Consider the following 19,725-nt stretch of genomic DNA (forward strand, 5'->3'; position numbering starts at 1 on the left):
CGGCGAGCTGATTGTTGACGGCTTTCTCAATTACTTTGGCAGGGAATGGGAGGAGCGAGATGGGGCGGTTATTTTTGAGTTCGGTGGGGTCAGTTGTGGGTTTCTTCAGAAGGGCGCTGAGTTCGGCGTGTTTCCATTCTTCTGGGAATGTGCCGGATTTGAGGGAGCAGTTGATGACGTCTCGGAGATGGGGTGCGATAATGGAGTCTGCTTTGTTGAAGATGTGATGGGGGCAAGGGTCTGTGGGGGATCCGGAATGTATGGAGTTCATTAGGCGAATGGTGTCATCTGTGGTGATTGGGTTCCAGTTGAGAAGGTTATTCGGGGGGTGCTGGTTCGGAGGTGAGAGGGGTTGACTGGTTTACGGGTTGGTTGTCAAAGCTGTTAAGAATGTCGGCGATTTTGTCATGGAAGAAAGAGGCGAGGGAGTCGCAGAGGACTTGAGAGGGGGTGATGTCGTTGGAGCTGGCGGTGGGGTTGGTGAATTCTTTGATGTTGAAAAGTTCCTTGCTGTTGTGGGCGTTGTTGTCTAGTCGGTCTTTGAGTGCTGATTTCTTGGCTGTCCGGATTAGTTGGTGGTGTTTGCGGGTGGCGTTTTTGAAGGTGGCTTGGGTGATGGTGTTTGGGTCTTTTTTCCAAGTTTTTTCAAGGGAGCGGCAGAGTTTCTTGGATTTCTTAAGGTCATCATTAAACCATGGGGCGTTCTTGCTTCCTTGCTTGATTTGATGTTTTTTCAGGGGTGCTAGTTTGTCGGCGGTTTGGGTTAACCATTGTGTGAGGTTGATGGCGGCTTGGTTAGGGTTCGTCGAATAGGCAGGGTTTTTTTGAAGAAGTGATGTGGAGATTTGGTCGATTTTGTTCCAATTTTGTTCCAATTTCTTCGCAGAGTTGGTTGAGGGTGGTTGTGGATCGTGGTCTTATTGTAAATGAAGTGGATGCACCTGTGGTCCGTCCAGTGGAGGGTTGTGGAGTGAGTGAAGGAGATATGCTTGCTGGAGGTGAAGATAGGGTCGAGTGTGTGTCCTGCATAGTGGGTGGGGGTGTTAACAAGTTGTTTGAGTCCGAGATTGGCGAGATTGTCCAGGAGGGTGGTAGTGTTCCTGTCGTTGCTCTTTTCCAGATGGAAATTGAGGTCTCCCAGAAGAATGTATTCTTCTGAGGGGAGGGCGTGTGGGGTGATGAAGTCAGTGATGTCTTCGCTGAATTGAGTACGGGGTCCTGGGGGTCTGTAGAGGAGGGGGCCTCTGAGTGTGGTCTTGGGGTCGGTGTGGATCTGGAAGTGGAGGTATTCGGCGATAGCGAGGTTGTCTTCTGAGGTGGTTGAGACGCGGATGGTGTTCTTATGGACGATGGCGATGCCTCCTCCTGTTTGCTTGGTGCGGTCCTTACGGATGATCTTGTAGCCGTCCGGGATGCCTATGGCGGTGTCTGGAGCTGATGAGGCATTCATCCAGGTTTCTGTTAGGAAGGCGACGTCCAGGGAAATGGTGTTGAGTAGGTTCCAAAGGTCGATGGCGTGTTTGTGAACAGAGCGGGTGTTGAGAAGGATGCATTTAAGGTGGTTGGTGTCGGATCTCTGTTTGGTGTTTGTGGATTTGGTGTGGGTCTCGATGGAGTCGTACTTGCAGGAGTGGCAGGTGAAGGGTCCATGGTGTGTCCCGGTGCGGCCTGGGCACAGTTAGGGAGTCGGCCGGGGTTAAGTGTTAGGAGGGTGGATGGGTCGTATGTAATGCGGGAGGGGTGGGTGATGCGGGGACCAGGGGGTTGATAAAAAAAAATAAAAGTTCATTTATTGGGAGGTACAAGCGAAAAGGACATTCATTTGACAATAGTCCTATAAGAATTGTCTGTTAAGGGTAACTTATCAAACTGCGATGATCTTTACATATGGAGATCGGTTCCCGTTCTCTTTTTCATGTTCTATGTTAATTTTTTCTTTATTTTAATATCTTGTGTTTCTCTTGTTTAAATTTATAATTTATTCCACAGATGTATGCAATATATCGTTGAGCTGGAATTGAGCAATGACCGATTCGCCTTTTGATAATTTAATTATAACCCGATTACGTTCGAATGTGTGGCGCTGCAGAGCGAAGCAACAAGCCGCCTAGCGTAGTAGACTCGGAAATGTTATTTGACTTCGTGCTTCCTTATGCCCCTACCCATGCCATTCAATTTTATTGCTCATCTTCAATATTAACATTATGCCTCAATTGTCATGCAAATGCTCTGGATGTTACTTTATTAAAATCAATAAAAATCATTTATAAAAAAAAATAGGGTAACTGATCAAATCAAATGGATGTAGATGTGAATATTATATTTCATGCTGACTATCTAGAGTGATAAGTGTAAGTAGCTGGGTGATGAATATGATAGCGTAAAAGGTCGAAGCAACTTGACCAGTGCATTAAATAAGTCGCCTCCCGCCCCATACCCTCCCCCCCACCAAAAAGGCAGCATTTCAACTTGCTTACAGAATGCTAGTGCCGGTGTTCAATTCAACATCATGTTGAGAAGAGATGTGCAAGAGAAAACCTTTCAGACGGACGGGGCACCATGGTGCAGCTCTGTCTGCTGCCAGGAGAGCAATGCACAAGGTATACTAATATGGAACCGCTGATGGATAGATGGTGGAAAGTGGGATCCTTGGGCATCGGATCATCAGACGGACTGTTTTCCATATGCATATTATGTTAAATCTCTATGTATGTATACCTCTTAGGTGTGGTTATGGATCTACATATTTGTATATTTTCCTCCCACTGCAGAGGGGAAAAAACTAATCTTCCCAAACCTCGCTAAACCACCACTCTGACTCATCCTATTTCTCTTCCAAAATATCCCCTACTCCCACTCTGACTCATCCCAAATCTCTTCTCCTACTATGGCTCCCAAATAACCATTTCTAAACTCTTCCCTCCTCTAACCATCCTTTATTGTATTCATTTAACTAACAGACTTTCAGATCTACTACTCCCAATAACAATTTATATTTCCTTGTACTAATCCACCACTTTAGGTTCTGGAGTAGCGCGCTACTTGCTGAAAAGCACCTCATCAGGGGGATATTGAGAGCTATATAAATACAATTGAATTGCCTGGGCTCCCTTTTCCAAGTAGTGATGCAGCGGTGCTGTCCGTGCCCTGCCTGTCCTAGTGTTTACTGAGCTCCGGCCCTCGATCTAGGTAAAGGTTCACCTCGCTGCACCCAGGAGTATGCAAGTGAAGTAAAGGTATGTTTACTGACACATTCCTTTCTAGGGACGGGCGCAGTATTTCACTGAGCTGTGAAATGTTTGAGTTTGTCCACTGGCACATACCATCTGCAATCATTCTGTAGCATACACCTCTGGGCAGGGTCTGCAAGAGGTCCAGCCATGAGTTAGCAGACTCCTCTTCAGAATGTGTTGCTTGCTTGGAGCAACAGTTCTTTTTAGTTTTCTACCCGTGCAAATGAATGATACGAATTGTGTAACAAAACCAAATGTGTTCTCACTAGTATTGTGATTAACTAGCTCGTGCTCATTAGACAATCAATGAAATTAAGTATTTGTTGAAGAGTATGCAGTGTCATGTACAAGTAAATGTGTCACTTAGATGGAAAACGATGGTATGATTAGTATAAAGTCGTTTTGATAAGTGAAGCAGATGAGGACTTTGCGGGGGAAACAAACTTTAGGACTTTTTAAGTATTTCTAACTTTGAATAAATCTATGCCTTTATAGTTTACTCTATTTGTGTCCTACTGTCACTAAATAGATGAAGTTATCAGCAAGTATTTGGTTAAAACCTTCTAAATCTCATCTGGCCCATAAGTTTTACCTGTCTTGTACTGATGGGTAATTATTTTATACGATCTCGTCAACTTTTTAATTAATGATGGCTCGACCAGATAACCCAGTATAAAAACATTGCATTCTGCACCCCACCCCCTCTTCTGTTTGTCTAACCCCTTTCATTCTTGATTTCGTTTGGGAATATAGTCAACACTTTGTGCAGTTTTCCCCCCTTGCCAACCAGTCCCACACTAGGGCCCTTGGGATTCTTTGTATGATATAAACCTACAAGACTTCATCAGTCTGTTGTTCTTATGTGTTTACACCGTTGCTTCCATGACTGCTTGTCTCCTTTTTAGGTCTCGCCTGGCGAACGCAGCGCGAAGCGTTGCCTTGAGCGAGAAGTATTGTTACTGAGTTCCCTTTCACGGGAGACAAGAGATGGGCACGCGCAAGAGACAGACTGGAAAGGTGGACGCGCGCGTGAACAGGAAATGTTCACGTGCATAGGGCTCAGCTCGCTCCCTCTCTCCCCTCCCTCCCTGTCTATGCGCACGCAGGACAGGAGATTTGCACGCGCGCTCGCAACACCAACAGCATTCTAAAATGCGCCTCGGCGTGCTCCTGTTGCCACCTCACTCGGGCCAAGCCTAGTTATTCAGTGCGCGCTCGCACAATGCTGACAGTTTTTAGGTAACGCGTGTGCAGTATGCCCCCGTGAAGTCAACTGCGGTGACGGAGACTGCTTCCCAGCCCGCCGCAGCCTCTTACAGGCCCCAACTCCTTGCCCCTCCCTTCTTAGCTCGGACTCCTGTCGGGGACTTACTCTTTACTCTCACTTCCCTTTTGTTTTTACGTACCTGTCCTTCCCTCCCTCCCCCGCCGTTGGAATCAGGCAAGCTGCATGATTTCAGCCCCCACCCCCTAAAGCCAGATGAGCTGGTTATGCCTGTTTTATCGAGTGAGTAGAAGAAGGATATTTTAGAGGGGGGATTTAATGAGGCGAGTGAGAAAAGGTGTCAGAGTGCGTGTGAGTCAGCGACCTGGGACACCAGAAGGATCTTTAACCCGTTGGCTGCTGCCGTCGGCCAACGGTCGTCGCGAGCACTACCTTGATAGTGCTGCGAATGTCCGTTGGCCGACGCTGCCCTATCTGTTTTTCGAACGTTCAGCACTGGAGCTGAACGTTCGACGCAGCAAACGGGTTAAGAAAGAAATGAGTGAGAAGAAGGCGGTAAGCACTTTTCTTTTCGTGCGCGCAAATTCTTGTTTGGTTTCCGCAGCGAAGAGAGAAGAAAGGGGACGTCTGGGAAGTGTGCAGTTTCTTCTGCCCTCTGCCCTCTGCTTCAGCGTGCGCCATATTCCATCCAAGGCTGCCTCTAAGCGCTTTGCTGATGAGACACTCTAACAGCAATATTGAGCCCTGAGGACTCTGAGTCCTGGGTCTGTGACTTCTGAGGGAGCTGAGAGTAGGTTTACAAAGGAGGGTCTGTGGCAGGTTGTGGACTTACAAGTCTTTCTCGTTGTGAGACAGGCCAAGTGTCTGGGCCTTGTATACACAGATGCTGCCTTTCTCTGTATGGAGTAGAATCTGGTAAACATCCTCCCTGCAGATAGAGTGGATGGTGCAGTCCTGTAGGCCACTAGGGACTTGCTTAGGGTCTCAGACAGGCGAGGCTTTGCTAGGTAAGAGAGACGGGCAAGGCTCAGGATCTTTAGACTTTCTCTCGTCTGTACCTGCAGCCGGTGCACCGAGTCTGGCTGCTTTGGCTTGCATTAGCACGAGGAGAGTCAGGCCAGGAAATGCCACTGCCCTCCGCACTGGAAGGCTAGGTTCAAAGTCCAGGCAGGGCATCGGAGTCTTTAGTAATACGTCTCATCCCTCCTTAGTAAAGTGATCAAGTTTGCCTCCCATAAGCTCTTCAATCTCTTTAGAGAAACACACTCACTTCCTCTCATCACCAGGTAGGCTGGATTTCAGCTAAACATCGGACAGTCACTTCTCATGAGCTGCTGACAGAGTTCACCTGAATAAGCTGGTCAGATAAGTAGACGCGCTACTCCAAACTTCTGGGTAGGGGGTTCTTTGACAACAGAAGAAATGAGCGGACAAGCACAGTGTGGGTGCATGCAATAGGTCTCGCATTTGTTAAAGTTAGAGATGTTGGCATTGAAAATGACAGTTTTTTATTTTTTGCTTTTTTATACCATTGCCAATGGTGCTATGCAAATATAATAACTCTACTACAAATAAAAAAACAAAAGTAAAAAACATTGTTATTTTCAACGCCAACAGCTCTAAGTTTAACAAACGCGAGACCTATTGCATTGCAAATGCTTGTTGATGATGTCATTAACCTACTTCTCTGATCACGTTATTATTATTATCCTTCCTTGTTTCACCCAAATGCTGACTACCTACCCATTTCTGTGGCCTCTCTTGAGTCCCATAGTAGCCGCTAGTCTTCTTTTTGTTTTCTATTCTGGTTTAGTGGTGTGTAAGCGCTGATGCATTACCCATATGCCCCTACAGTGCTAAGGCCACCTGAAAACAACTCTGGAAAACGGAGACTCTTGAAATCGGTGGGCCCTGCTATGGGCCTTAGTTTAAATCAAGTTTTTTTTCATTGCAACTTAGAGTTCCCCCTACTTAAACGTAGGTAACATGGTCCTGCATTGCGAGCCAGCCCTGTACTAGCTTCCTAAGGCTGCTTAAGGTGAGCCTCTGTGAGAGAGACCTAGGTAGCTTTATCCCCTGGGTATGGAAGCATGGGCGGTGCCACATTATTTGCTAGCACAGAGAGACGTGTTTGACGTATTATGACTCCATTCGAGGTCAAGAATGAGGTTAGCGAAACACAATTTACTGACACTGAAAGTCCAAAGTGTACAACTGATTTAGAACATAGAAGCGTTTTGTGAGTTCTTCTAGAGAAGGGATTCTCGAAATGCGGCCCGGGGGGCTGTCTTGAGTTCCTCCTGACCTTTACATTCATTCATCTGGTGAAGAGCAGCACTGGGCTTCTGTTTACTTGACTGAATGTGAACATTCAGAAAGCATACATTTATTTACACTTTAACTAAAGTAAAAGAAAAGAAGCAAAGAAGTTGTCCTGCACATCTTGTATTTTGGAACACGTTAGTTTTTAGAGATATTGTGCAGAAACATTATTTTTCAGAATCTGATAATATATCAGATTAGAAGCGTTAATGAAATGCACTTTTTGAAGAGACTAAGGTGAAACGCTTCTATCACTGCATTGAGAGGCATTTTTTCGAAGTGATAATTTTCAGACATGAACCTAGAAACATTCACATACCTCTTTCTGCCCCGCCAACAATGCCATGAGTGAACCAAGATGCAAGTCATTTGTCATGTGTCCCCTCTTGGTGGTCTAGGTTGTAATACTTGGTACAACATTATAGTTTATTGAATCAAACAGAAGAGGCAGCGTTTTTGTATAGCACACATCCTGAACTCAAATATTTCAAGGTGCTCTTATATGCGATAAATAAGAAAAGGGAAATAAAACAATTGCCTAGGCTCACACAGTTGGTCAAACGGCATTGACTGGATTGAGCGCAGTCTCTGGTTTCACAAGGTACAATTCGGCCACTTGATGAGTTTCTCTTTACCTTTCACGGTTTATAGCAAAAGTAAATTCTTGGTCTTTAAGTCTTGAGGTGAAAGTGTGGGTGGCGAATGAGCAACATGAGGGCTCTGTTTGTTTTGGGCTGGAGGATCCAGTGGATCCATGAGCAAAGCCAGGCAGCTGAACTCGAGCCTTCTGTGACTCATCCAGCTCTATCAAATAATGACAATTAAGGGGACTGAAGCATATGAAAGATATGATTTGATCCTCATAATAACACCATGCTTCCATATCCCTGTCATGTACATGCTTCGCTTCCCCTACGCTCACCATAAACCATCACTGACCCTCACCCTGCTTGCATCAACGTGACCCTCAGACCTGCTAGAGTGAACTTTTTGGCCCCTGGAAAAATATTTGTGAATGCCCATGCTTTAAAGAATTTCATCCTGTTTAATATCCATACTGAAGTCCCTTTTTAGCTTAAATTCTGTCCTTTATTTACTTAAGTTATCTTACATATCTTAGGCGTGACACTTCTACTCTGTCCAGAGAGAACAATGGTTACCATGCCAGATTTGACTAGTCTAACCAGTGCTGCATGTGTATTGGACAGCACAAAAAGCTGGTCTGGATGAGCAAGCCTCTCCTGACCGGGGAAACTCGAGATATGAATGTGCATGAAATACCAGTCGGTGCCCAAGATGTTGTCTTGACATTTTCTAAGGGCTCGCCAGGCCTATTGTTTATTAAATGCAGATACGAAGGAGCTCTTCACTCACAGGAACAGAGGTTATCACAGGCTATTTTTTCTTTCTTAAAGTGCCATTTGTCACACCTGTTTGCATGTTGTGTTTTGCTAGATCTTTCAAAGTAACCCGAGAGACTGTACTTCTCCTCACCCTCAGGCCCTCTCCTTCTCCAGGACTGATGACTAATGTGAACTACATATACATTGGCACAGCATGTAGCGCTGGATAACACTTCCCAGACCTTCTTGTAGAACCCTGTGCTGCCTTCTATGAAGGCACAGACGCCGAGACCGCGGACTCTTTTGACGCGTCCTGGAAACCTCAGGAATCTGGATTAAGACCAAAACGTGAGGCGTGCCCCCGTGCTACTATACTATCGAGTGAGAAAAGGAGGAGAAAGGATTACCCCCTCTTAGAGCCGGCAAATGCACAGACGCCGAGGTGGTGGACATATCGACGCATCCCGGCAGCCTTGGTGACCTGGTTAAAGAGAAAGATGAGGCGCGCCTCTGCTTAATATTATTATCAATTGAGGAGAGGAGAAAGGATTTGTACCCTATCCTCACCTACAGAAAGAATACTCCCACATAAGCGCCTTCCTCTCAAAAAATGGTTTCAGCTCAAAATAGATGTGCCAGAACCAGTAACACCGATTCTCCAGAATTGGAGGTCGCACATCTAAGACAGCGAGAATAAGAGAAGCTGCGTGGTCCTGATGAGAATTCTAGAAAGCGCAGGAGTTCGAAACACGTGGACCATTTCATGTTATTAGCCATAAGGATATAAAACAGAGTCCTAATTGTTTAAATCTTCAAAGTTTTTTGATGTGTAATATCATTTACTATGGCTTGTTTTAGAGATCAGGACTAAAAAGTTTCAAAAAAAGAAATATTCAGAGTGTGTGTTGTATGTGCGGCAAATGAATGCAAAGGCAGTTTGAAGAGAGTATGAGAGTGAGAAAATGGGAGAATGCTGATTGGGAGTAGAAGATTCTATGATTCAAAATTGGCAGTGATGTGTTCAAAAAGATGATGGAAATGTCTAAATTTTGATATGTGAAAAAATAAAGAAAAAGAAAGATTTATTTCAGACAGAAAAAGAAGTCTATGGTACATGTTGTTGTATTCTCAATATGGCCACTCGCGAAAAAGAGTTTGAATAAGTAGGCAGTAAGTTCTTTTGTCTTCTATGTAGGGCATCCTAGGTTTATCGCTCTGGGTGAGAGGTTCTGGCCCATTTGCTGATGTCTTGATCTCTTAGCTCATGGGTACTCGTAAACATTTTCCCAGGGGCTACACAATATGGTCAGTGGTGTGCCCAAGGGCCACATTGATGCCAACATGGTATGGGGTAAGATGTGTGTTGGGGATGTGAAGCATATTCATGGTGTGATCACTTAATCATGGAGTTATTTTGAGAGTATGAGTCCATACTGCCCTCTAAATGAATCCCCTAGTCTCTAGAAGTCATACCTTTGCCAATACTGTTATGCAGTATCTGAATCGCTATCCCTCTACCAGCCTTCTCTACTTGCTATCACTATCTCTGGTGAGTCAGGAGTAAAAAAATAAGTAACTTCCTTATTGAATTAGAAGGAAATAGAATTGCACAATGTAAAAGCAAAAAAACATATGGTCAATCCTGGATTACTCACTTGACTAAATTGTGCAATCCTAGGGAATTGTTTTATTATACTATGCCTCCCTTTTCTTCACTCCACATGTAAGAGCACCTTGAAATATATGTGTAAAGGATATGCACCGTACAAAACTTTCTGCTGTGGTTGATTTAATAAACTATAATGTTGCCCATGTATAACAACAACCTATGCAACCCAGAGGGTTCGACTGGACAACTGACTTGCCTAGTTAGTTCATCATTGGCATTGTTGCCAGGGTGGGAGGAGGCATGAATGTTTCTACGTTTTTTTTTTAAACTATCACTTTTAAAATATACTTCTCAATGAACTGATCTGCATGTTAATGAACATTTTGAAATTTGGAGAGACTTTGCCATTTTTATGCAGGTTTTTTGAAAGAGGTCTTAAAAATGAACGTGTTCCTATAGTTAAATGGTGCAGGCTGCCGTTCAGCAGGGGCCAGCATGTGAAGTTTCGGAGGGCCGCAAGCAGCCCCCGAGCCGTACTTTGAGTATCACTGACTTGGCTGCTTTAAGCATTGCTTTTTAGAGGGTGTCAGCATGAAATAATTAACGGGACCGCCTTTGCACAGTAATTTCATTTTTCTCTCATATCTAACCTCAATGGAAGCTGGCAAGAATTTTCCTATTTAGGCAAAATCTACCTACATCCGCAAATTTCTTAGAATTTGGTTTTGCCTTTTTACAGTCCAGTAATGTGTCATTTTCCTGAAAACGACATGTATCTCGTGAAAAAATACTGCTCTCTTTTAATCTCTGACACGTTGCTGTCTTGGTCCAAGGTATGCGAGAACTGTGTCCTGCGTGTCCCCTGTTCGGACTGGAACCCCGCCTTGGTGCTTTATCGCTGCCTTATCGGGGATATGGTTGCTGGCTGTCTCCTTCCAGTCAGTGCCTTCTGTTAGGAGCTGGCCTTGAACAGCCGATAGCAGATAGCATATCTCCACAGGAGCCAGCGTCGAAAGCAGGGCCGTAAAAACGATGTAGATACCGTGCATTGTTTCCCGAGGATTTGCAGACGGTGCGTTACCTAAGGAGGTTTCAACCCCAAGGCCTGCCCACTTTCTGCAACCGTGACTCTTGTGTAAGCTGGAAATGGCGGAGCAGTGACGGGGTGAACCTGCATGCCTCAAGTGCAGGCTGTTCCACGTGGTCCTCTGTATTGTTGTGGGGTTGTGAAGGGATGGTTACACAGCCTGCTATCTGATGCCACGTGCTGCTGATCTTGAAGTCTGCTCGACTTAACTCGCTTCCTCCTTTGTACTCTAGCAGGGAGGACTTTGCATCTTCATCATGGCAGAAGCCCACCAGGCCGTGGCTTTCCAGTTCACAGTCACCCCAGAGGGCATTGACCTGCAGCTCAGCCAAGGGGTGCTCAAGCAGATCTACCTCTCTGGACTGCGCTCCTGGAAGAAGAAATTTGCACGACTTAAGGTAAGACATGAGCGATTCTTCTGGAAGGAGTTGTGCACTTGAAGGAAGCATACCGCACACGCACCTTCTACATCACTCACTGCACCGCATAAAGAGAGCGCGCACACACACCATCTTGCTCTTTCATCATCACATGAAACATCTTATTCAGCGACAGGCAATGCAGTACATAAACATGATATACAGCCCACGAGAAAACACACGTATACACATGCAGAACGTATGAGAAAAAGGGCAGAGCTGGAAAAAATAGGTGCTGCCAATGGTACAGACCGTATCCTTGGAGTGAGCGTGACTGTATGGGTGTTTCCCTCCGCCTGCCCTAGTGGTGATGGTGGCACATACCTACGGGCATTAGTATATGCTCACCAGGAAATAGGCACGTAGGCCTGTATATGTTATGTTTTTGTGTTGTCTAAGATCCTGAGTCATCATGTTAGCCGCCAGTCTCCCAATTCCCAAATTCTGGAGTTTAAAGCACAATTGTTCGTCATCTAGCACTTTGCTAACTCTGATCCAATCATTCTTCTGTTATAGAACTTGTTGATATTAGTTTCATGCCCCCATTCCCTGCAACACCTGCCTGACGTATTGTGCTTAGCGTTGGATGGATCGAAAGATGCATTTATCCACTGTTTCCATGAGACTCGAGAAAGAAGAGTCATGTCAGCTGGGTTGGATTCCCCTTCCTCTCTTTTCCTTGTCTCTCAGTACTCTAAATTGAATGCTCCAGGTGATGGGTAGCACGGGAGCAGTGACCTCGTGCCTCTTAAGAGGCAGCCACGGGATTCCTCATTCGGGAAATATTTGAAGGATGGAGGCTAGAGCAAATGGTCTGCAGTCCTGTGTGATTATCATCCGTAATATTCGTGACCTCTGCCTACGGGGTCCAACCTGGTCCGACTTCCCAAGCTGGGTAAGCAAACTTGTTGTTGGCCGTTTATTGAACTGTTGCCACAATCCAGTTAAAAAAGATAATCTTTTTGTGTTGATAAACACACATCCAGCTTGCGCATTTACCAACTAGCTGTATTCACGCAGCCTGCTTGAGAACATAACATGTAGCTGGGAGAAATCTCACATTTGCAACCCCACCATCAGTTTTTACCAACCAGGATGGAATAACATCGGAAAATTCTCGTCATCATGTGAATATACCCAGACAGTGTCATGTTAGTTGCTTTCAATATCGGTTTGTGTTTCATCTCACAGATACCCCTCTATCAGAGCCTTTTTCTTGGGCTCCTCAGCAAATACAAAAGCGTGGTGAAACTTCAGATGTCACCATAGGTGTAGGAATGGGCTCCTTTTTTAGGTTTCGCTGGGGGACGGAGCCGTTAGGCTCCTCCTCCAGAGAAATCTATTGAGTACAGTAAGGCACTCTGGAACACGCCCCCGTCCCATTGGCTAGCTCCATAAATGGAGCCTAGCCATTGGACGAGGGGCCTGTCCATCAATGCCGGACCAGACACGGGGGCGTTCCCGAGATTCTTTGGCTTTTGCCGACGTCACGCGACGCCGGGAACGCCCCCGAGTCTCCTCCGGCCGGGCCGTGCTTGCTGCTGTCCTGCCTTGTGTCCCTCCTCCCGCCGTCCCCACGTTTCCCGCCTCCCTCCCGCCGTCCGTTCCTCTTGTGTCCTTTCCCGCCCCCCTCCCGCCCCCTGTGTCCTCTCCCGCCCCCTCCCGCCGTCCGTTCCTCTCGTGTCCTTTCCCGCCCCCCTCCCGCCCCCTGTGTCCTCTCCCGCCCCCTCCCGCCGTCCGTTCCTCTCCCGCCCCCCCCTGTCCTCGTAGGTGCTTGTTTTATGTTGACCACGGATGTAATTTTAGTATTCCTCAGTCGAAAAGTCGGTGCCAAATTACAGTTCTTACATCTTTTGCACGTCCTGTTTTCGAGTTTTTTTCCTTCATAAGTGCTTTTCTCTTTGTGAAGGGAAGCCCCGGTTAGAATATGAGGGGCGGGGCTCGGGAGATCCATCACGTGACTGTTAACGCCTCTCTAGCGTCATGTGACAACAACTTCTGTCTGGCTTCAATTTTGCAGTTTCTAGTTGTAGTTCCCTTGGTTTTAGTTCCGAGATATCGGCAAGTAATCGAGAGTAGTGGCTCTGCTTGGGGGTGTTACGAGATGGAGCGTGTAGACAGCTGCCCGGTGGAAGAGACTGAAGAGGAGGGAGAGAGCGAGGACAGTGGCAACGTCTCCCAGAGCCTCAGCAATGCCTCTGGGGTGGGTGACGCACCCGAAGAGACCCCGGGAGTGAGCCGAAGCTCTGCCTGGGCTCCTGAGCCGCTGGTGGAAGCAGCCGCGGAAGAGCTGGCTTCGTATCTGCTGCCGGGCTGCGGCGCACAGGAGGTGAGAGGCGGGCTGTTAAGATCAATTTGACGTCACGTACGGTGCTCTAACCGACTCCTTGGCTTTCTTAATAAAGCCTTATACGGGTTCTTCACGTTAAGCAGCGGTGATATTCACATGACTTTTTTACAGCGCATCATTTTTTGCGCAGAGGCGTGACTGAGTCACAAATGTTGTCCACGTTTGGTTCAGGCAGCTGTATGGGAGGCAGCCGTAGCTGCCATGTACCTTATTGATGAGGCGGGATGTTTTTGCCTGATTTTAATATGGCCACCCATCGTGACTGTCTTTGACATGTCTTGAGCAGTAAATGCCAAATTCATACGTTCCATCCAGGTTGTCAACAGACAACAGTGTATCCATGTGTACTTTTAAACACAAAGTGAGTGTGATATTGAACACAAAAGTGAGCGTGATGTTTAGCTGGGTTGTTCCTTGTGTTGTAAATGGACATGTAGTTTTTTAATTTGAAAAAGAGAGTGCAAGCATTTCTCAGGTGGTGTACAGTACTTGCAATGGGAGAACAGCTGCACTTCAAAGGAGTAAATCGGTACGTTGAGAACTGGTGTATAGTTATCATTTATAAATCCTATGCTTTAAAGATCACGTTAAGCTGTTCTTTGGGATGTTCTCCCCTGCCAAATACGTTTTTGGAAATGTTATGGTAAATAAAGAAATTAGGATTACAGTGCAAAGTAAAATAAGTAATACGTCACCATAATAGGCAGACAAAGTGGCCTAAACGGCAGAGCTGCAGACTTTGGAGCTAGGTAACAGGTTTAAGTCCCAGTTTTGGCTCAGCTTCCTATTATTTAATTTCCTGTGACTTAGGAAAAAAATCAGCTCTTGTGTGCTAATGGAAAGTGCTCTAATGCTATTGAACCTATTTCCTGCAAAAAACTGCAAATAAAATAGTTCATGATTTAGAAGGCTGTTGTATTTTGAATATTTGACTGTAGTTATGAAGGTCAGGTAGTCGAGGTGTAGTTTGTAGGTTATTAATTAAGTCTTAGTTGCAAGTTAGTAAATCCACGATCGCAGCCCCACCAGGAGCACCCTGCCTCCTGCTCATCCCATTCTCCTACTGCTGCACCTCGCTGATGGCTGTGTCAACAGGGACAATGGGAGGGAAGGAACAACAAGGGGGTGGGAGTTAACAGGCAATGAGGCAGTGAGATAAAAGTGCTATTATGCAGTTGGCGCTGGCCACCTCATAGCGCTAGTTAAACATTTGGGGGGGGGCGCGGAAGGAGCAACACAGATTTTGTGTGGGTGCAATGTGCAGAAGGGGTGGCTGCAACCAGGGCACGAGTCAGGGGTCCACGCGGGTGGACGGATTCCCCCCATTTATTTTCACAGGGTGGCTGCCGTCCACCCTGCCAAGAAGTTGGTGCCCACAGAAAAAGATACTGAATTCGTCCTGGTGTAATTTCCAAACACCGGGACACTCTCAGCAGCGCCTGCACGTTGTTGTCTGCTTCCGATCACAACAAAGTGCAGGAGGGGACAGGGCTCTCTTATTTCTATACTGGCCATAACAAAGGCCGAGTCTTAGGGGTCATAAGCCTCCTTTTGTTGGAGTCTCCTGGCTGTCAGCAGTCAGGAGCCTCACACCTGATGCAAATGGAGCGGAGGGCTCTGTGCGTGTGTTTGGGGAGCTCTTTGCGTGTGTGTGGGGGGCTCTTGTGTGTGGGGGGCTCTTGTGTGTGGGGGGCTCTTGTGTGTGTGGGGGGCTCTTGTGTGTGTGGGGGGCTCTTGCGTGTGTGTGGGGGGCTCTTGCGTGTGGGGGAATCTTGCGTGTGCGTGGGGGGCTCTTGTGTCTGTGGGGGGCTCTTGCGTGTGTGGGGGCTTTTGCGTGTGTGGGGGTCTATTGCATGTGTGGGGGGCTCTTGCGTGTGTGTGGGGGGCTCTTGTGTGTGTGTGTGGGGCTCTTGCGTGTGTGTGTGTGGGGGGGCTCTTGCGTGTGTGTGGGGGGGCTCTTGCGTGTGTGTGTGGGGGGGCTCTTGTGTGGTGTGTGGGGGGGCTCTTGTGTGGTCTGTGTAGGGGGCTCTTGTGTGGTGTGTGTGTGGGCCTCGTGTGTGTGTGGGGGGCTCTTGTGTGTGTGTGGGGCTCTTGTGTGGGTGTGTGTGTGTGCAAATGCAATACGTCTCGCATTTGCGACAGAGTAAGCTATTGGCATTGTAAATGACAATGCCATATATTTATCTGTTTTCAAAACCAACACATAAATAAAAAGTTTGTCATTTACAATGCCAATAGCTCTAACTTTTCCGAAGGCGAAACCGTTGCATTGTAAATGCTTGTTCATGGTTACCCCCTAACGTTTTGCCTTGTATCTGATGCTAACTTTACTGAGTGTGTGCTGATAGCCTGCTAAACAGGCCCCAGGACCTGTGTTCTTTCCCAACCCTGTACCATTGCTCCCACAATTGGCACACTTCTGGCCCACATACAAGTCCCTAGTAAAAGGTACCAGTGGTACCAAGGGCCTTGTACCAGAGTGGGTCCCTTCGGGCTGCTGAATGTATTGTGCAACCCTAAAGGGCACGCACCAAAAACACATTTCACTATATTAATTAATCACTAATCTTTTAATGGGGTCTCGAGTAGCGTGCTATTTGCAAAAAAAAAGAAGCGCTTCAACACCCTATCAGGGGTAACAAGCGCTATATACATTTATTTATTTATTTATTTATTTAGTGTTCTATAGAGTGCGAACCAGACCGGTGAGGGTATCCAAGCGCTTTATGGTAGTATCAGGTGGGATACAGAACAAAGGGGGGAGGAGAGCCAAGGGATAGGGAAACAAATAGATACAGAAGGTGGCAAAACAAACAATCATAATATCAGATTACTATGAGGGATACGAGCAAAAACGATGCAATAAACTAGAAAACCCTGAAAGATTGTTCAGAAGTGCAGGGTGGATAACATAAGGGAGGCAGCCAAGGAATAGTGCAGTGTCTATAGGTAAAGTCAGGTTGAGGGGGTGATTGTAGTTTGAGCTTTTAGGAAAGGAATTTGCCCATTAGGAAAGTTTTGGTCTCCTTTTTTTTTAAAATTGTTTTTTATTTTGTAATAACACAGCAATTAGGACAGTTCTGCATAGGATTGTTATATCAGGTATAGAAACACAATAGCGGGCCTTCCGCAATTACATTCAATTTGAAATCAGAGGTATTAAACATGACATTGTGAACACATCGCTTCATCAGCCATATATCCAAGGAGCTATCATTGGTCTAGATCCTCATTGTCCCCATCGGTGCTTGGTGGTTCGCAGATGTTACCCCTGAATGTGTTCCACTCACCCCATATGTTACCCCATTTGCTTGGGCAACCACGATGAATATATACAGCCTTCTCTGCTACCATTGCCCCGTCCATATCTTTACACCAACTATTTAATGTTGGTGACACTGCAGAGCCCCAAAGCCTGGCGACATTGCGTTTTGCCAGCAGCATGCCCAACATCACCCAGTCCTGCTGCCGGTGGTTCAAGTAATTTGGCTCCCATACATTTAGTAAGCATCGCCGAGGCTCCGGCAGCAGGGAGATGCCTATTGTTTGAAAAATCGTGCGCATCACTGCTGTCCAGTACATTGAAATGAACCTACACTCCCAGATAGTGTGGAAAAAAGTCCCCTCTTCCCCGCAATTACGTAGGCAGAATTTATGCACAGCTCTTCCTATCTTGTGTAGGAGTGGTCTGGTATAGTACGTACAATGCAATATTTTGAGTTGGATCAGTTTTAGTCTAGAGGGGATGGCCGCTTCACGTAGAGAGGCAAGGGCCTACTGCCATTCAGAGTCATCAAGTGGGTCCACCTCCTCAGACCAGTGTTGTTTCAGGGTGGTTGTAACGTCCGGGAGGTTATTAACTAGCTTTCTGTATGTGAGGGAAGTTGCCCATTCCTGCATGTGTTCAGTCAAGAGCCTATCCTCGAGAGGACAGGGTTCCCCAAGGACAGTGCCAACCGGTATAGCCGATTGAAGCGCATGTTTAACTTGAAGGTATCTAAATATCTCTGTTTGTGACATTTCATATTGTGTTTGTAGATGGGCGAAGTCTACCACCCTACCGTTCTTCCGTAAATCTCCTACCACTGAAATACCAAGGTTATCCCAGGCCTGGAATCCCTTACTATTTCGGAGGAAACCCATCCTGCTTGAATCCCACAGTGGTGTCATTTGGGTGATGGTTCTCAAGCATTTGAGTCATCTGTTGGCCCGGTACTAAAGCTGCACAGAGTGCTGCGTTGGGCCTATCAAGTCTGAAGGTGGACGGGGGCTGTATATATTACCCAGCAGTCCCCTGCCTTCCAAAGAGTGTCTGTCAGCATGATACGTAGGTTCAGTTTGCGGGGCGTGTAACAAAAATTAATCTGCTTAAGATGTGCCGCCCAGTAGTAGAGCTCTACATTTGGAAGTGCAATTCCCCCATCGTACCAACTCCTAGTCAATTTATCCTGTGCTATTCGGGGCGGCCCTCCACCCCACAGCAGGTGGGATACTGATGACTCAATCGTTTTAAAGTACTGTGTAGGGACCAAGGAAGGAGTATTTTCAAGAACGTAAAGGAAGCGGGGGAGAGCCATCATTTTATACAATGCTGCCTTTCCTAGAAGTGTGAGAGGGAGAGTCTGACATACCTTCACGTCACGTTTGAAACGGTCCAATAGAGGGCTGAGATTTAGATTGTAGAATTCATCGGGGTCTGGTGTTATGTAGATACCTAGGTATTTGAATGCAGTTGTTGTAACCCTTAAAGGGCAGGTTAATGGTAGAATAGGCAGCGGACCAGAAAGGATAAACAGGATGGATTTAGTCCAGTTAATCTTGTATCCTGATACTCTACCAAACTTTTCACACACATTCAGTAGTTCAAGAATTGATTTTTTCAGGGAGGTGAGGTACAGAAGGATATCGTCCGCATATAGGGATATACCATCCTCTCATATGTCAGTCCACCGGAGCCCCTTGATGGAGGGTTCCCATCTGATCCAGATCGCAAGTGGTTCCAGGATCAGTGCGAATAGCAACGGAGACAGTGGGCATCCCTGTCTCGTGCCTCGGCCAAGTGGGAAATGTCGTGAAATGTGTCCATTTGCGACAACATGCGCTAGTGTACAGCAAACGAACCCAGGCGCAAAATTTGGGACCAAATCCCATATGTTGGAGCACTGCAAACAAGTAGGGCCATTCGACTGTGTCGAACGCCATAGTGGCGTCTAGAGAGAGGATGACAGCAGGGTCTTTGAGATAGGGGGCACGTGCAAGGACCGCAAGAAGCCGTCAAGAGATTTAGGGCCGTGCTCCGATGTGGCATGAAGCCAGATTGGTCCGGGTGTACTAATGTCGCTAGGTGAGGAGTGAGTCGCAACGCTAGCAATTTAGCGAGGATCTTAGGCTCTGCGTTAATGAGTGAGATCGGACGGTATGAGGCACAGTCCGTCTTAGGCCTGCCAGGTTTGTGGATCGCAACAATAGTGGCTAGTCTTTGATCTCGTGGCAGCTCTCCTAATTCCAGACTGTCGGAGATCATATTAAGGAAGAAGGGGGCTGTCGATTGTATCAGTTTCTTGTGCATTTCATCTGGGAGCCCATTCGGCCCCAGTGCTTTGCCAGACGCTAAGGCATAGGTAGCTGTCTGCACTTCATCGGTGGTAATGTCTGCCTCTAAGAGGAGCGCTGCCTCCGGCGAGAGCTTTGGTATTGATAGATCCTTAATATATTCATATGCCTCAGCAGTCGAATAGGCTGCCCGGGGAGCATAGATTTGTTCATAGTGGTCAGCTAGGAGATTGACTATGCCATCTGGGTCGGAAATCGGGGAGCCTGTAGGAGAGGTTAGTTTGTGGAATGACTTTATGTGCTCACTCTTTCCGATCTAGCCAGGCCAGCATTTTCCTTGCCTTATCTCCCAGTTCATACACTCTGTGTCTAGTGGCTTGTATCTTGGTTAGCGCTATTTCTCTCTGGTGGGCCAAAAGTTCTATTTGTTTTAGGCGGAGATGGGTGGGCCTCCTGCTCTTCAATGGCTACTGTAAGTTCAGCCTCGAGGCTGTCCAGTTCCGCCTGACGCTCCCGTTTGTGTCCCAGAATGGATGCCATAGCTTGTCCCCGGAGGACCACTTTATACGCCTCCCAGAGCGTAC

The 19,725-nt window shown here is 46.7% G+C and overlaps 1 long non-coding RNA gene across 1 annotated transcript in view; it reads left to right on the forward strand.

Moving 5' to 3' along the window:
* LOC147668190 (uncharacterized) overlaps positions 1-19,725 on the forward strand; it is a 120,402-nt gene that overhangs the window by 85,211 nt on the left and 15,466 nt on the right. Inside the window, exon 2 of the long non-coding RNA XR_015304148.1 lies at positions 11,053-11,217. This is a non-coding gene — a long non-coding RNA (uncharacterized LOC147668190). The remainder of the gene's footprint in view (positions 1-11,052; positions 11,218-19,725) is intronic.

Source organism: Lissotriton vulgaris, unplaced genomic scaffold, assembly GCF_964263255.1.
Source record: "Lissotriton vulgaris unplaced genomic scaffold, aLisVul1.2 SCAFFOLD_1181, whole genome shotgun sequence".
NCBI lineage: Eukaryota > Metazoa > Chordata > Amphibia > Caudata > Salamandridae > Lissotriton > Lissotriton vulgaris.